Raw genomic sequence first — 8,654 nt, 5'->3', positions numbered from 1 at the left:
AACAATTATAAAAGACCTAGAAAATCTGAGCCAAAGCTTGGAGGATTAAATCACAGAGTTCATTAAAATTATACATCATAGGAGGCATCACTCACAGGAGACTTCCGGCTGAGACGGAGGCCTAGACTGACACACTCCATCTCCCTCCACAACTAGGAAGGAATACAACTACCTCAAAACCAGAAATAACCAGAAGTTCCAGAAAATAAATGGAAGTCCAATGTATGAAGTTATAAAGAAGTGGTGATTGTCTGGATGGGTAGGAGGGGTGAAGCTGGGATGGAGAGGTCAAGCTGTACTGGCAGCGGCAGCAGCAGCAGCATCGACGGTGGTGGGATGGTGGTAAGCACAGACACCCGTATTTAAGGGGAGGAGAAAAGCGCCTGGGGGGCACCCTGAGCTGCAGACCAGACCCGTCAGCTTGCGATTCCAATGCTGGGGAAAGCAGACCCCCATTACCTTGGACTATGAGGCCCAGAGGGTGTAGGGATGGAGTAGGAGGCTCCCAGTCTCTCAGCGGAGAGCAAATGGCAGGAATCCATCTTGGACCCCCACCCCCACCCCCACAGAAAACACCACAGCATGCTGAGAAGGGTTGCCCAGTTTTGACGAGTGCACGGGGCTCTGACCCCTATAGCATAGGAGGTGTGACAATCCTGCCCAGGAAACAAAGGTAAACACAAAACTGTCAGGATGGCACAGATCATGTTAGAGATCCCGGTGGCACAGATGACCAGAGAGCAAATATCTAATCTAATGAAGCAACAGATCGGAAATCTTTCTCAGTCACAGTTCAGAGCCTTGGTTATACAAGTGCTTATAGACCTAACAGCAGATCTTAAACAAGACAGGGAAGAAATGAAAGCTAGTTCTGCTGAAATGAACAAAAACACATACAAAACTAGTGGTGAGAGAAAGAAAACCAGGGATCAGATCAACAAATCAGAACATAGGGAAGGAACAAACAGTCAACCAGTGCAGAAAGAGGAAACGAGAAGTGAGGAAAATGAGGACAGGCTCAGAAACCTATGAGACAGCTATAAGCGGGCCAACATGCAAATCATAGAGTTGCCAGAAGGTGAAGAAGAAGAACTAGAAATTGAAAAAGTGTGTGAAAAAATAATGAAGCAGAACTTCCCTAACTTGGGGAAAGAAATAGACTTACAGATCCAGGAAGCACAGAGGGTTCCAAAAAAAACTGGACCCAGGGAGAACCACAGCAAGACACATTATAATTAAAATGTCTAAAATTAAGGATAAATAGAGAATCTTAAAAGCAGCAAGAAAGAAGAAGAGAATTATGTACAAAGGGGTCCCAATAACACTCTCAGCTGATTTCTCAAAAGAAACTTTGCAGGTAAGAAGAGACTGGCAAGCAATATTCAAAGTAATGAAAACCAAAAACCTACAACCACGAATACTCTATCCTGTGAAGCTGTCATTCAGAATAGAAGGGCAGAGAAAGTGCTTCCAGGACAAAGTAAACTAAAGGAGTTTATCAGATCCAAACCACTGTTATATGAAATGTTAAAGGGACTTGTTTAGGAAAAAAAAGATCAAAACTATGAACATTAAAATGAAAACTGTATCCAACAACCAAAAACAGAAGCTAGGGAACTGAAACAAAGGCAAACTAAGTAGGCAACGAGAGTGGGAAAAGAATTATAGGTACAGGGAACGTTATGGGGGAGGTCAGCAGGGTGAGGGAAAGGGGGAAAGGGAGGGAGATGGTATAGGAATTAAGAATCATAGTAGGAGGGAGTGGAGTAGACAGGAAGATGTTGAGAAGAACTATATGCCCAACCAAGATGCATGGACAAAGTGTGGTGGGGGGACATCTGGAGGGAGGGGAACAAGGAACAGAAATTGGGACAACTGTAACAGCATAATCAATAAAGCATATTAAATTTAAAAGAAAACAAAAAATTATACATCATAGAGATTAATGAAGGATACATATGAGTAGTTTCAGGTATGGAAAGTTTTAAGAGAAAAACACACTGCCATATTGCTGGGCTACATCATCTTCCTAAAGAGAAAGAGAGAGGGAGTATATTTGTCTTCTTGGGTTCTGATAACAAAATACCACAGACTGGGTGGGTTAAGCAACAGACATTTATTTTTTCACAGTTCTGGAGGCTGGAAGTGTAAGATCAAGGTGCCAGAGGGGATAGTTTCTGGTGAGGCATTGCTTTCTGGCCTTCAGAGAGCCACCTTGTCAGTGTGTCCTCATATGGCCTCTTATCCATGGAGACAGAGGGGTTGGGAGGGGAGAGAGAGAGAGAGAGCCTCTTGCTCTTACAAGGCCACCAGTCCTATTAGATTAGGGCCTTACCCTTTTGACATCATTTACTCTTAATTACCTCCTTAAAGATCCTATCTCCACATAGAGTCACATTAGAATTATGACTTAAACATATTTATTTTGAGACACAGTACAGGCTGGAACAGGGAGAGCAGAGAAAAGGATCAGATGTGGGTGAGGTCCCTGAAAGGACTTTGGCTCTGTCTTTTCCAAAAGAAGACCCTAGTCAAGTGCTCAGGGCACCAGATGACAATTCAAGGATAAACGGTTATGTGACCAGGTTCTTACCTGGAACTCTAGGAGGAAACATGCTTATTGAGAACCTCTCCTTACCCTCAATGTGGAAAAACTACAATAAAATTGTAGAGCAGAGCAGTTCCAGAAAGGGAAGATAAATCTTGAAATGGCATTACTCGTTCCTCCCAGGTGTCAGTCAGCACAGGAAGCTTTAAAAAGGATCTAGAAAATTTCTAAGAGCCTCGTGAGAAAGTTGGGGAGAGAGCTGAAAATGGCATGAGGAATCTAGACAAGGGCTGCTAAGTGAGCTGTGCGGAGCTTCGGATCAGCAAAAACGCGGCTGAGCGAGGATCTTGAACACTAGGAAAAGATGAGGCGAAGCTGGCCAGAGCACTAATGGCTGGATCCTTCTCAGCTGCATTTCTTATTTTCAGCATAAAAGTTTTGCGCACCTTTCATTACATCTATTTCTAGGCACCTTCTGTTTGTGATGCTAATGTAAATGGAACTGTTTCTTTAGTTTCACTTTCTGGTTGTATATTGTTTATGAAAATAAATTATGTGTTCATCTTGCATTTCACACCCTTGTTAAATTCGTGTATTTATTTCAGTAGCATTTTAAAATAGATGTTTTAGGATTCTTTATATATACAATAATGTCATCTGCAAATACAGTTTTATTTTTGGCTTCTTGCTGCTATGTGTTTCACTTTTTTCTTTTTATGATTTTTCTTCTAGCCTTATCGTTCTGGCTACAACTCTAGTACTATAGCAAGTAGGAGCAACAAGAGCAGATTTCCTCGCTCTGTTACTTCTCTTAAATTGGAAGAATGCAATCACTAACCACGGAGTGTGACGACAACAGATTTTTTTTAATATATGTCTTTAATCAAATTAAGTTTTCTTCCATTCCCAGTTAACTAAGAGCACTTATAATAAATGAACAATGATTTCTGTCAAATGTTTTTCCTGCATCTACTGAGATAATCATATGCAGTTTTCTACTTTGTTCTGTTTATATGGTGAATTGTATTTATTGACTTTTAAATTTTAAATCACCTTCCATTACTGATGTAAACCCCAAACCCCACTTGTCATGATGTATTATTCCTTTCACATATTACTGAATTCTTTTCACTAATATTTTGTTAAGGATTTTTGAGTCTGTGTTAATGAAGAATATTTATCTGTATTTGTGTGTGTGGTATTGTTGGTTTTGGTATTAGGGTAACAGTGAGCTTATAAAATGAATGGGGAAATGTTTTCTTCACTTTTGTTTCCTGAAAAATTTGTGTAAGATTACTCTATTTTTCTTACTTAAATGTTTGGTAGTGACAAGAGAAAAATTCTGGGATGGTCTAAATTAAATAACAGCAGCAGAAGAGAAAAACAAGAATAGCTAATCAACTAATAACTGTGGGCCATCTAACAGAAGCCTGCTCGCATGCCTGAATGTATGTGGGAGCTTCAAATCACCCTCCAGCCATCTATAACCACTAGATGCCACCACACCCTGCATATACATGAACTTTCAGGACTATTGCCTGTAGCCAATCAAAAGTTGTAAATATGTCTTCCTTACAGGTTGTGAACTGATCATAGAGCTCCCCTTGCTTCACATTACCCCAGCCCCTTATTTGTATGTAACCAATGTAAATTCTCTCAAAATAACTTAAGTAATTATTTCCCAAAACATAATGTATAAAAGTGTCCATCAGCACCAAGACTGTGGACCTGCTTGCCTTGTCTCCCCAGCCCTGCTGCTGGAGGTTTAGACTGCATGCCCCAAAACCTGGTCCTTTTCTGGCTAGCGTATGGCTCAATAATCTCTTTCCTTTAGGAAAGCTCTCAGCTGTGAAAGATTTTTGTTTAACATATCAGTTCACTGAGGAAGGCATTTGAATCTGAAGTTGTCTCCAAGAAAAAATTTTAATTATGAATTTAATTTCTTTAATTAATACAGATCTATTCAAGGATTTAAAACTTCTAATTTATTCAGTTCCCACCAAATGCTGCAACAATCTTTCAAGAGGAAATTTTTTTCAAATTCCTGCTCAACAGGGATCAAATCTGCAACCTGGGTATGTGCCCTGACTGGGAATTGAACCCATGACCCTTCCATCTATGGGACTGTGTTTCAACTAACTAAGCACACCAGCCAGGGCTGTTTTGTTCTTACTAGTGAGTAGAGAGACTGTGAATAAATTTGAGTTCAGATATACAGAATTTTCTAAATTTATATTCTGTTCATATTAGAAACTAGAGTCATTTTCTCCCTTGCCACCACCCAGTCTGCCAAGATTCGTCAGAGAGAAGCAGCATAAAATATAAACCTGAGGTTTTCCTCTAGTTTACATCATGCTAAAAGAAGTCAGAGGACATAGTCTTATTTGCGAGAAGGTGAGGTGTTTCTTTTTTTTTTTTTTTTGGCAGAGCCAAGTGAGACTTTATTTTGGGGAAAAAGGAAAACACTTGATTTGGCTTCTAGTCAGGGACATGGGGAAAAGGCAGTAAACTCCCCCACCCCAAGGGTGAGCTGAGGACTGGGTGGGGCTGAGCTTCAGGTGGGCCTCCTGTGCCCTCCACCCCCCTGCGCAGCTCGGAGGACGGGAGGGACCGCAGCAGTCATTCACCTGGGCAGGACATCAGATGACTCAGACACCAGCTTCCCATCGCGGGTCTCAATCTTCTTCACAACCACCGTCTTGGAGGAGCTGGTGCTGCTGCGGCTGAAGGAGCCAGAGCTCCCGCCAGAGCCCAAGCTGGCCTGGAAGCCCATGCTGTAGTTGAGGTTGCTATAAACTGGGCTCAGTGCACCTGAGTAGCCGCTGGTGGTCTTGGTATGGATACTCATGTTCTGCATCCCAGACTCCAGCCGGTTCTCCTCGCCCTCCAGCAGCTTGCGGTAGGTGACGATCTCCACGTCCAGGGCCAGCTTGACGTTCATGAGCTCCTGGTATTCACGCAGCTGCCGGGCCATGTCCTGCTTCGCGGTTCTCAGAGCAGCTTCCAGCTCAGCCACCTTGGCCTGAGCATCCTTGACGGCCAGCTCACCACGCTGCTTGGGGTCAGTGATGGAGGCCTCCAGGGCAGCCCTCTGGCCTTTGAGGCCATCAATCTCAGCCTAGATGTGGCTGATACTCTGGTTCAGCTCAGAAATCTCCGTCTTAGTGTGACGCAGGTCATCCCCATGCTTCCCAGCCAATGTCTGCAGCTCTTCAAACTTGATCTGGTACATGGTCTCAGCCTCAGCCCGGCTACGGTTGGCGATCTCCTCGTACTGGGCCTTGACCTCGGCAATGATGCTGTCCAGGTCCAGGGAGTGGCTGTTGTCCACGGACAGCACCACGGACGAGTCGGAGATCTGGGACTGCAGCTCACGAATCTCCTCTTCATACGGCTGCCTGTAGAAGTTGATCTCATCGGTCAGTCCTTCCAGGCGGGACTCCAGCTCTACCTTGTTTATGTAAGCTACATCCACATCCTTCTTGATGAGGACAAATTCATTCTCCATCTCTGTGAGCTTGTTGATCTCATCTTCATACTTATTCTTCAAGTCCTCCACCATGCCCTGCATGTTGCCAAACCCCGCCTCCAGTCTCAGTTTCTCCTGGGACAGTGTTTCCAGCTGCTGCCGAAGGTTGTTGATGTAGTTCTCGAACACATTGTCCATGTTACTGCGAGTTGTCTTCTGCTGCTGCAGAAGAGTCCACTTGGTCTCCAGAATCTTATTCTGCTGCTCCAGGCTCCACACCTTATCGATAAAGGAAGCAAACTTGTTGTTGAGGGTCTTGATCTGCTCCTTCTCCTGGTTGCGCACGGCCTGGATGTTGGGGTCCACCTCCAGCTTCAGGGGGCTGAGCAGGCTCTGGTTCACTTGGACGGCTTTGATGGACCCTATACTCCCCACTCTGCCGAAACCTCCAGCCAGATTCATGTTGGCGCCCAGGCCAACCCGGTAGGCGCTGCCCACCCGGGAAAAGGCCGAGGAGCTGATGCTGGGCCCACTCGAGTATGAGCGGCTGCTGAAGGCCCGGGGGCCAGAGGTGGACACTTTGTAGGTGGTCTTCTGGGTCATCCTTGTGGACATTGTGGAGGCTGGAGTGGAGGCAAGAAGGCCAAACCAGACAGAGATTCAAGAAGGAGCCAAAAAGCTGCTTCTGCGAAAGTGAGGTGTTTCCAAAGGTAAGTACAACTGAAAGAGGCTTGAGGAAGGGATTTAATGCAAGTCAGAGACATGCAGTAAAGAATTTAGCCTTACTCAAAAAGAGATCTGGCCTTTACTTGGCTTCTGGGTGGTAAGAACATCCTTTTTTACAGGAGTGTCTTGTTTGCCTGGGGTCTTTGGGTCACGCTGTATAGCGTAGCAATGTGATTTAGGGTGGGAGCTAGCCCTACTGGATCTCAGAGTGGGGCTGGTGAAATGAGTTAGTAACAATGTACTTTAGGACAAAGTTCTTTCTCCAGCTCAGTTGGTAACTATGAGTTAGGGTGGGGGCTTTAGGTCGCACGGCATCAGTTGACTTGAAGACTGAGATTAGCCATGTGAGCAATCACTCAGTCTCTGTCAATCAATCATTTCCTTATGATGAAGCCCCAATAAGAGCTTGGAACACAGAGGCTCTGGTGAGCCTTCCCAGTTGCCAGTACTCCAAGCATGTTGTCACACAGAAATTCTGGGAAAGTAATGTGTCCTAGCTCCATAAGGAAATGACAATGAAAACTCCACAATTGGGACTTATCTGAGTCTCTTCTTCCCTTAGATGATTTCAACCTGTAGTCCTTCTTTGTAATAAATCATAATTGTAAGTGTAACTGCTTACAGTGAGTTTTGTGAGTCCCAGCAAATTATCAATCTTGAGGGTGGTTTTGGCAACTCTCTGAACATGCAATTGGTATCAGAAGAGAGGGTAGTTTATTGTGGGGACTGCTCTTGCATTTAACTTTTCATTTGTCTAACTGGTGTAGAGGACACCAGAAGGAAGATACAGATTAGTAGTGGAGGGAAATTTCATTGGCTGGCATACTCCTTTAAAATTTTAAGATTTTATTATAGAGTTTTGTGTTTACAATAGGATATTAATTAGAGTCTCATTATATGTCCCTCTACTATTGTAAAACTGAAATCTCCCTGGTCCTTCAACAAAAAACAAACCAAAAAAATACAAAAACTTTGGTCTGTTTACATAGTTGTCACTAATGTTTTGTCAGATGAGGCCAAGTGATTATGTTGGACAGAGGAGAGCAGGCCAGGTTCCCTCTGTCACTTTTCAAGTTCTCCTGGTGAAGGCAGTGGGGGTGCATCGGCTCCCTCAGCTGGCACACGATGCAGAAAGTCACTATGGGCAGGAGCTAGAATCTATACTTAACTTTTATAAGATCAAAATAATTTATTGAATATTCTAGTCTTCAATTTATTGCGCATTCCCAAGTACAAGATAATAATCATGAGTCCTGTTCCCATCACAGGTGTAAAATCATTTAGTTTACTTGATTCAAATTATGCTTCTCGATTCAACTAAGAGAATTGGTCACAGGAAGTAATAGTATGAGTGTCATTTCTAAAACCCAGTCCTGAAATATTTAAAAACCATTATTCTAAAGCCAGATATTTTCCTACCTTAATTCATGATTTAAGGATTCCAACAGACAGACCAGATTGTAAATTATTTTTTATTTGTTATTTTCACAAAATTATGTACTCTATCTAAATTATGCTTTTGTATATCTTTCAACTTCCTCCCATAACATGCTGAGAACTTTTACAGATAGGCTGTGAGGGCAATATGAGATGACCCTGAGAACATAGAGATAAAGGAGACAATATTATCTTCTGAGAAATAAACAACAAATCAGCACATGATGGGAGGAGACAGAATGTCTCCTAACTCCGGAACAGCTCCTTGACTAGGGACAGCTAAATTGACTCGATATGAAATATTTATGTCTAAGTAAGAAAATATCAACAGAACTTGGGGGACAAGCAACGAAAATGAAGCAGTGTCTGAATTTAGGGAACCTGAGAATTCTACAGCTGTATTTTCTGTAAGGTTAGTCAAATCCTCCTTAGGAATATCTTGCCTTTTTTTGCTTTATTCCTTGCTAAGACAGC

The 8,654-nt window shown here is 43.1% G+C and overlaps 1 pseudogene; it reads right to left on the bottom strand.

Annotated features, from left to right (window-relative positions):
* Window positions 1-5,166: 5,166 nt before the first annotated feature.
* LOC150012067 (keratin, type II cytoskeletal 8 pseudogene) lies at window positions 5,167-6,683 on the bottom strand (annotated as a pseudogene).
* Window positions 6,684-8,654: the final 1,971 nt, after the last annotated feature.

Source organism: Furipterus horrens, unplaced genomic scaffold (genome assembly GCF_987537825.1).
Source record: "Furipterus horrens unplaced genomic scaffold, mFurHor1.1.pri manual_scaffold_4, whole genome shotgun sequence".
NCBI classification, from domain to species: Eukaryota; Metazoa; Chordata; class Mammalia; order Chiroptera; family Furipteridae; genus Furipterus; species Furipterus horrens.
This window is presented reverse-complemented; position numbering and strand designations above follow the sequence as displayed.